At 32.2% G+C, this 9,488-nt stretch overlaps 8 non-coding genes across 8 annotated transcripts; all 8 read right to left on the bottom strand.

The window, feature by feature from the left end:
• Positions 1 to 6,783: 6,783 nt before the first annotated feature.
• Trnai-aau (transfer RNA isoleucine (anticodon AAU)) lies at positions 6,784 to 6,857 on the bottom strand. The gene has a single exon. It is a non-coding gene; the product is annotated as a tRNA-Ile (tRNA).
• Positions 6,858 to 7,129: 272 nt separating this feature from the next.
• Trnai-aau (transfer RNA isoleucine (anticodon AAU)) lies at positions 7,130 to 7,203 on the bottom strand. The gene has a single exon. It is a non-coding gene; the product is annotated as a tRNA-Ile (tRNA).
• Positions 7,204 to 7,483: 280 nt separating this feature from the next.
• Positions 7,484 to 7,557, bottom strand: Trnai-aau (transfer RNA isoleucine (anticodon AAU)). The gene has a single exon. It is a non-coding gene; the product is annotated as a tRNA-Ile (tRNA).
• A 272-nt stretch (positions 7,558 to 7,829) lies between these two features.
• On the bottom strand, positions 7,830 to 7,903 carry Trnai-aau (transfer RNA isoleucine (anticodon AAU)). The gene has a single exon. It is a non-coding gene; the product is annotated as a tRNA-Ile (tRNA).
• Positions 7,904 to 8,188: 285 nt separating this feature from the next.
• Positions 8,189 to 8,262, bottom strand: Trnai-aau (transfer RNA isoleucine (anticodon AAU)). The gene has a single exon. It is a non-coding gene; the product is annotated as a tRNA-Ile (tRNA).
• Positions 8,263 to 8,534: 272 nt separating this feature from the next.
• On the bottom strand, positions 8,535 to 8,608 carry Trnai-aau (transfer RNA isoleucine (anticodon AAU)). The gene has a single exon. It is a non-coding gene; the product is annotated as a tRNA-Ile (tRNA).
• Positions 8,609 to 8,880: 272 nt separating this feature from the next.
• On the bottom strand, positions 8,881 to 8,954 carry Trnai-aau (transfer RNA isoleucine (anticodon AAU)). Its single transcript has one exon. It is a non-coding gene; the product is annotated as a tRNA-Ile (tRNA).
• A 285-nt stretch (positions 8,955 to 9,239) lies between these two features.
• On the bottom strand, positions 9,240 to 9,313 carry Trnai-aau (transfer RNA isoleucine (anticodon AAU)). Its single transcript has one exon. It is a non-coding gene; the product is annotated as a tRNA-Ile (tRNA).
• Between the last annotated feature and the right edge of the window lie 175 nt (positions 9,314 to 9,488).

Here is a 9,488-nt window from a genome sequence, read left to right as displayed (position 1 = left end):
ATGCATATAATGTACCTCTATATATATTTTTGATTTACTTTCTTTGTCTTCCATATCTTTAAACCATGATAATATTTTCTGTATACTTTCATGTAAAAAAAACATTTATTTTTATATGATTTAGTTTAAAAAAAAAATTGTTGCCATTCTATAACTGTTTTTTTTATTTGATACAAAAATAGATTTGCTGTTCTTATTTGGATACAAAGTTTTTATATTAGAAAAATAGTACTAAATCTGTTAGATGAAATCCAATGTCCCTTATATGAATCATGTACCTGTATATGAAGCATACATGTACACGTATGTATATATTAAATCAATGAATTGAATTCCAATGTCCAATATGTATCACAGTGTTCTACCCAGGGCTTTTGAGCATCTTGGTAATGTGATACTATATTGCTAGAATGTGATGCTATCTAAAATTAGGTTCAAAAAGATAGTGTTATGAATATGATGAATGTGATGCTATATTTTATTGAAACATATTGATATTTTATAATTTCCTATTTATCAGGATGATAAAAGAAATTTCTAAAGAGAACACTGGATCATGCATATGCAGCAAACAGATCAGTTTTATTAATGAATTGAAATTTCATATTTGTCATGAATCATACACATGCAGTATAAATTTGTACATGATTAATTTTATCAATGAATATTAAAAAAAAAAATCTCCACCGAACAAGCACATGCATTGTCTGGTAATTTTGCTTTTCTGATACTATGCATTGGCAGATCCAGGGTGTGTGTGTTCCGTGGGTTGGAACCCCCCCCCCCCTTTTATTTGGCTGATCAATGCATTTAAATGGGAACATATAGTTGGAAACCTCCCTTTGTCCAGGGTTGGGAACCCCACTTTTTTAAATGGCTGGATCCGCCACTACTATGTTAGTCCTGACATGCATTTCATTATGTAATATTAGATAAACTGACTTGTGGGGCAAATAAGTACCTTCCAGTATCACATGTTAGTCTCATTTTGATGAATTTAAATCCAACCTCAACTTTTAATCCATGACATGCATATGGAATATATACTGTTACGGCCAGAAATCGCCTTTAAATTGTAGCCAACAAAAGACACAAATCAATAGTAAAATTTAACAATATTTATTATACAAAAGTTTACAAGAAGTATTACACAAATATTACTGTCAACTTAACTGTCAAAATATGAGTCCAATCTTTTATCTTTATCTGTATCCGGATATCTTTCGGAATCAAATCTGAATATTACGTTCACTACTAAGGTCACAATCCAGTATGATGTTGTTTGTAGAATAAAAGTGTCAATCCAAATGCTGTGAATGCTAATGTCTATCCATGTCTAAGTCCAAGTGTAAGTCCAAGAGTGAGAGTGAGTCTTTTCTTTAGTGTCGGTATATATATAATTGTCAAGGAAAATTCTAGAACAATCTATACTGGAACATCCTAGAAAGTTACAATGGAAGTTTGTTCTAGTAAAATGTAAAAGTTTATATAACCCATCTTTTATTAGGATCATTCTGGAAAGTTCCAATCATTCTGTAATTGTTCCAGTGATTTCTAAACTGCACAGTTCTAATATTATTCTGTAAACAACTATCAGGCCATACAACACAAATTAGGACAACATAAATAAATATAATAATTACAATATCATAACAATACATATATGTAAATCTCATTCCAATGAATTGAAATCCATCCTCAACTATGAATCATGAACACGTAACATATATTTGCTAATTTCATTTCAATAAATTTAATGACATTTATAAAAATGCACTTGAAAGTAAATACATTGTACTAGCTATCGGTAATGTGTGTTTTAAATGTTTTTAGTATCAAATCTATGAATCAAGCTTTCAAATATTGAAACTTTACACTATATGTATAGTTTGTATTAAATAAAACTACATTTGAATGAAACAGAGTGTATTTTAATGAAATGTTGATAAGATTGCATATTTGTGTTTTTTTGTGTGTATATACATGTACCTCTTTCTCAAATAGCACTATTTTTTGTTTTTGTTTTGTTCACATCAAAGTGCAATTCCACATCATGTTTAATATTTTGTGATACATGTAGATTATTGTTATTATATAAGCATTAAAGAAACCTGGTATTTTTGGGCACTGATACATGTAATTTTGCTTGTTTCTACCATTTGATTTAAGCATTGGGTTATTAGAGATAATTACTGGCAAAAGATTCCTTTACTATATTTTATAAGAATAGCAATTGTGCAAGTTCACAACCATTTACAGTTAATTTAAAAGAACAAATAAAGATTAATAAGAACAATTAAAAGTAGAAGCTAAACACAGAACCATTTCAAGTCATTTTCCAACTATTTTACATGTAGCTCAACTTTCCTCAATATATAGGGGCCAATTGTTCTATTTTGTTCAACTACTTTTATCACTAGCCATTCAACACTGAGATTGTCAGTTTTCCTATCAAAGGTCAGTGGTTTTCTCTGGGCAGTCTGTCTTCCTCCCCATAAAAACTGACTACCACGAAATAGCCTAAATGTGGTGCTTAAAAGTTGAGTTAATAAAAACCAACAATATTTATTAAGTTGTGGTCTCATCATCTAAAAGCTTAGACGACATGTTCATTAAGACCTGAGCTTTTTTTTGTGAGTGGAGTTTGATGTTCTATAGACCCATATCCAGGTTTCACACTTTCTTCAGTTACCATGACCTGATAACAAATACTTCAATCATGAAAATCTGCAAATGATGAAATGTCCAATATGGAAAGTTTTAAATAAAATAAATAATTATTGGACAGTTATTTTGTATCAGCCATGGTTTAAAAGAATGACAGTATTTGACATGAATGACAATCATAAAATTGCAGTTACTGTAGTGTGCATAGGTAAATAATTTTACAACCTGTTTAATTGATGTTCTCATCTTAAATCACCTTGTCAGTGAACTTATGAAATTGATATTAATTGTCCCTGCCCATCTTTTTTTCATTTGGAACTCTTTGGCATTTACCTCTAACTGTGAGAACTCTTTATTTGTATTAAATTTCTTTATATAATTGGCAATGATGACTTAATTCTATCCTTAATTGACTTGTTTTGTCATTCCAATTAGGGCAGAAATACCTTATCTCCATTATACACCGACCGTGCAAGGGCTGTATAGCCAGTCAATGTCGTTAAAAACTTCCATTTGTTGTCCATTATACATTGTAGGTACATGTAGAATTATTGTTTGTGTTATTGAAATAACAGTAAACATACATATAGGACTGCATCTGACTTCTCTGATAGAAATATGAACGTTTAGTTTTAGAAAATTGATTTGATAAAAAAATGTTGCCCAAATTGTTACAGGAAATAGGTCTATCCCTACAATACATGAACAAATAGTAAAGTTGCTTGTGTCTGTATTAAATCATGTGAAAATTATCTTTTCAGGATTTATTTATCATGTTTATGCAAAGATAGTATATTTTTTTCTATGTAAGATAATTAGATGTACAAAGTTTTGAAATTATTTATTATTTAATTTTTCTTTACTATTTGTAAATTTTTTGTTAAATAAATTATTTATACTATTTATACAACCAAAATAAAACAATCTTTTAACCTGTTTATTTATCTATATACAATGGAATGCCTCTACTTTTTTTTATTAAACACAAGGTTTATGACCATAAAAGGAAGGTTGGGATTGATTTTGGGAGTTTTGGTCCCAACAGTTTATATTAGGAATTAGGGGACAAAAAGGGCCCAAATAAGCATTTTTCTTGGTTTTCGCACACTAATTTTAGTATAAGTAAACAGAAATCTATGAAATTTTAACATAAGGTTTATGACCACAAAAGGAAGGTTGGGATTGATTTTGGGAGTTTTGGTCCCAACAGTTTAGGAATTAGGGGCCAAAAAAAGGTCCCAAATAAGCATTTTTCTTGGTTTTTGCACAATAACTTTAGTATAAGTAAATAGAAATCTATGAAATTTTAACACAAGGTTAATAACCATAAAAGGCAGGTTGGGATTGATTTTGGTAGTTTTGGTCCAGACAGTTTAGGAATTAGGGTCCAAAAGGGTCCAAAATTAAACTTTGTTTGATTTCATTAAAAAATGAATTAATGTGGTTCTTTGATATGCCAAATCTAACCGTGTATTTAGAATCTTAATTTGTGATCCTGTTTTCAAATTGGTCTACATTAAGGTCTAAATGGTCCAAAATAAACTTGGTTTGATTTTAACAAAAATTGAATTCTTGGGGTTCTTTGCACAGGCACTTGTCTCAGAAAAAAAATTTCCTATATACCTTAATATAACACAAGGTACTTAACTAAATTTTTTGAAAAATGACACCCAGTCCCGAATTCCCGTTATTTTTCGATTTCTCGGTTGTCAAACCTACTTAAGTTAATATGCCGTAAATCTAAATTGATTTATCTACACAATGGTATATGACACGACTATCATTGTTGTCGGGATCATAAGAAGCAGGTCTCAGAAGTCGGTCAATGGGATTTTTTTTGCATTCGTCTCAAACTTTGGCAACACCCAGCCCGCAGTGATTGAATTATTATAAAAATTATTAAAATAAAAACTGTCAGCTTCTCTCTGTCTATAAATTATTATCTTTATTGTAAATTCTTTACAGATTATGTGAAACAAACCCAAATAAGTGTTTTTTGAGGTCTGTCGAATATGTCAGGAGTTTCTAATTTTAGAAGTCAGATTTTCCCATTTTATTGACATCATTCAGACTCTCTCTGGACTTTACATAAGATATTGAGATAACTCCAAAAGGTTTGAAAAGCGAGAAATTTTGAAGTATCATGAAAAGATGTATTTAGCTAATAATGCTATTTGTTCATGGTATGTATATTTCTAATAACATTTTGATATCATTTTGAGTAGGGAAAACAAAACAAAAACATATGTCAATCCTTATTTGAATGGTAAATTGACATTTTTAAAATCCTAAACTTGCAGAACCCCTTGTATTTTCGAAAATATTCATCAATAGTCAATTTTTGTAATAGTTCGTCATTTGAAAAATGACCATCTGCTATACCGGAACAGGAATGGACAGTAATCCCACCTATATTCAAGGAAGCCACTCCCGTTGTTCCTGTGACTGCCGACCGTTTTCCCCCCTTTTTTTAGTTCTTGTTCTATAGTACAGACCAAATGGCTCTTCCCCGTTCCACTTTGCCCCAGAAGCAAAAGGTTATGACCATTTTTTACCTCATTCAATGCTATAAGCTGTTTGACATTCATTTTGTTATGAAACACACATGTACACAACGACACTAATGTAGAGTTATAAATAGACCAAAATTTCCCACATTTATTTTTAGCCAGACGATTGACCAATGAGAAACCAGTATAAAATTACATGCGGACTAGGTGTTGCCAAAGTTTGAGACGAATGCAAAAAAAAATCCCGTTGACCGACTTCTGAGACCTGCTACTAATGATCCCGACAACAATGATAGTCGTGTCATATACCATTGTGTAGATAAATCAATTTAGATTTACGGCATATTAAGTTTAAGTAGGTTTGACAACCGAGAAATCGAAAAATAACGGGAATTCGGGACTGGGTGTCATTTTTCAAAAAAATTTAGTTAAGTACCTTGTGTTATATTAAGGTATATAGGAAATTTTTTTTCTGAGACAAGTGCCTGTGGTTCTTTGATATGCTGTATCTAAACATGTACTTAGATTTTTGATTATGGGCCCAGTTTTCAAGTTGGTCCAAATCGGGTTCCCAAATTAAACTTTGTTTGATTTCAACAAAAATTGAACATATGGAGTTCTTCAATATGCTGAATCTAACCATGTATTTAGATTTTTAATATTTGGGCCTGGTTATCAAATTGGTCCACATTGAGGTCTAAAGGGTCTAAAATTGAACATTATTTGATTTCATCAATAATTGAATTCTTGGGGTTCTATGATATGCTGAATCTAACCATGTTTTTAGATTTTGGATATTGGACCATAATAGGTAAATGTCCAATTTAAAATTTTTAAGTTTTTAAGTTTAAGTTCTTAGACCACATTCATTCTGTGTCAGAAACCTATGTTGTGTCAACTATTTAATCACAATCCAAATTCAGAGGTGTATCAAGCTTAAATGTTGTGTCCATACTTGTCCCAACTGTTCAGGGTTGGACCTCTGCAGTCGTATAAAGCTGTGCCCTGCGGAGCATCTGGTTCTAAAATAAATACATACATCTGGTAGATGCATTGATGTTGTAGAGAATAAGAGAGGAAATTTATATAAAATTGTTCTTAGAGAAGTATTAATTGGTTTAGATAATATGAATTTGCATTTATTTTTTGTATCCCAGTGAAAAATAGGAAATCCCCTAAAAAATCAAAGGATATGCAAAGTTTCTGTTTTGGATCTGTTTGTCTGTTTTGCAATGTGTGTCTGCATAACATTGGCATGAATTGAAGGGTATTAATGAAACTGGGTATATCGATATACTTCAACAGAAACAAGCCGAGAAAACTGAGTGTGGTACAAATGATCAGCAGGTCAAGAACTATAAGTGAGGTTATTTTCAGACGAATTGGACAGCACTGTTTTGAGTAATTGCACCTTAGATAATACTAAATGATTCGAAATCTTAATGCATTTTCTTTTTTAAAAGTGGTGGATTTTTTTTTGCTATTCTCATTGTGAGTCCATTTCATTGAGATTGTAAACATCAACTTACTTCATTTATTCTTTAATTTTAATGTTGAGAATATAGTTTAGCTTTCTTTGATCAGGGACAAAAAATAGAAAAATTTATGGCCAATGTGGAAATTGTACCCACGACATTCACGTTATTAGCACGACGCTCTAACCAACTGAGCTAACCGGCCCTTGAAACTTACATTGGAAATTTTATATATTTATTCAAACATATCAACATGAACAATTGTCATTTTCACAAGTCTAAACGCTGGATCTTCACTTCATTTGACGGATTTTCCAGTAGACAAGGTAAAAAGCGTGGAAATCGTGCAAAAAAGGCTAAAAGTTTAAACCTACCACTTCTTTTTACATTTCCTGACGTTAAGAGTATCTTTTGACGAACTTCTGTTATCTCGGACATAGCCGAAAACCTTTAATACTATAGACTATCAAAAATTCATGGCCAATGTGGGGATCGAACCCACGACATTCGCGTTATTAGCACGACACTCTAACCAACTGAGCTAACCGGCCGTTGAAAAAGGGAAATTTTATGTACTTATATATGGGTATCATATTCTTACAGAATTACATATAAAGAAAGGATATCTAAACTTTAGATATGTTCAAATCATGTGTACTTTGAATCTAAATGCGTGTTCTTGTTTAAAATAGTGTTGGATTTTGTGCTATTCTCATTGTGAGTCCATTTCATGGAAATCGTAAACATCACTGAACTTTTAATTTATTATTATATTCTCATGTTGAGAATTAATATACTAGTTTAGTGGGCGACAAAAACTAGAAAAATATATGGCCAATGTGGGGATCGAACCCACGACATTCGCGTTATTAGCACGACGCTCTAACCAACTGAGCTAACCGGCCCTTGAAACTTACATTGGAAATTTTATATATTTATTCAAACATATCAACATGAACAATTGTCATTTTCACAAGTCTAAACGCTGGATGTTCACTTCATTTGACGGATTTTCCAGTAGACAAGGTAAAAAGCGTGGAAATCGTGCAAAAAAGGCTAAAAGTTTAAACCTACCACTTCTTTTTACATTTCCTGACGTTAAGGGTATCTTTTGACGAACTTCTGTTATCTCGGACATAGCCGAAAACCTTTAATACTATAGACTATCAAAAATTCATGGTCAATGTGGGGATCGAACCCACGACATTCGCGTTATTAGCACGACGCTCTAACCAACTGAGCTAACCGGCCGTTGGAAACAAGTTGGGAAATTTTATGTACTTATATATGGGTATCATATTCTTACAGAATTACATATAAAGAAAGGATATCTAAACTTTAGATATGTTCAAATCATGTGTACTTTGAATCTAAATGCGTGTTCTTGTTTAAAATAGTGTTGGATTTTGTGCTATTCTCATTGTGAGTCCATTTCATGGAAATCGTAAACATCACTGAACTTTTAATTTATTATTATATTCTCATGTTGAGAATTAATATACTAGTTTAGTGGGCGACAAAAACTAGAAAAATATATGGCCAATGTGGGGATCGAACCCACGACATTCGCGTTATTAGCACGACGCTCTAACCAACTGAGCTAACCGGCCCTTGAAACTTACATCGGAAATTTTATATATTTATTCAAACATATCAACATGAACAATTGTCATTTTCACAAGTCTAAACGCTGGATGTTCACTTCATTTGACGGATTTTCCAGTAGACAAGGTAAAAAGCGTGGAAATCGTGCAAAAAAGGCTAAAAGTTTAAACCTACCACTTCTTTTTACATTTCCTGACGTTAAGGGTATCTTTTGACGAACTTCTGTTATCTCGGACATAGCCGAAAACCTTTAATACTGTAGACTATCAAAAATTCATGGCCAATGTGGGGATCGAACCCACGACATTCGCGTTATTAGCACGACGCTCTAACCAACTGAGCTAACCGGCCCTTGAAACTTACATTGGAAATTTTATATATTTATTCAAACATATCAACATGAACAATTGTCATTTTCACAAGTCTAAACGCTGAATGTTCACTTCATTTGACGGATTTTCCAGTAGACAAGGTAAAAAGCGTGGAAATCGTGCAAAAAAGGCTAAAAGTTTAAACCTACCACTTCTTTTTACATTTCCTGACGTTAAGGGTATCTTTTGACGAACTTCTGTTATCTCGGACATAGCCGAAAACCTTTAATACTATAGACTATCAAAAATTCATGGTCAATGTGGGGATCGAACCCACGACATTCGCGTTATTAGCACGACGCTCTAACCAACTGAGCTAACCGGCCGTTGGAAACAATTTGGGAAATTTTATGTACTTATATATGGGTATCATATTCTTACAGAATTACATATAAAGAAAGGATATCTAAACTTTAGATATGTTCAAATCATGTGTACTTTGAATCTAAATGCGTGTTCTTGTTTAAAATAGTGTTGGATTTTGTGCTATTCTCATTGTGAGTCCATTTCATGGAAATCGTAAACATCACTGAACTTTTAATTTATTATTATATTCTCATGTTGAGAATTAATATACTAGTTTAGTGGGCGACAAAAACTAGAAAAATATATGGCCAATGTGGGGATCGAACCCACGACATTCGCGTTATTAGCACGACGCTCTAACCAACTGAGCTAACCGGCCCTTGAAACTTACATTGGAAATTTTATATATTTATTCAAACATATCAACATGAACAATTGTCATTTTCACAAGTCTAAACGCTGGATGTTCACTTCATTTGACGGATTTTCCAGTAGACAAGGTGAAAAGCGTGGAAATCGTGCAAAAAAGGCTAAAAGTTTAAACCTACCACTTC

Source organism: Mytilus galloprovincialis, chromosome 6 (assembly GCF_965363235.1).
Source record: "Mytilus galloprovincialis chromosome 6, xbMytGall1.hap1.1, whole genome shotgun sequence".
Taxonomy (NCBI): Eukaryota; Metazoa; Mollusca; class Bivalvia; order Mytilida; family Mytilidae; genus Mytilus; species Mytilus galloprovincialis.
Note: the sequence above shows the minus strand (reverse complement) of the source record. Positions and strands in the feature narration are given on the sequence as shown.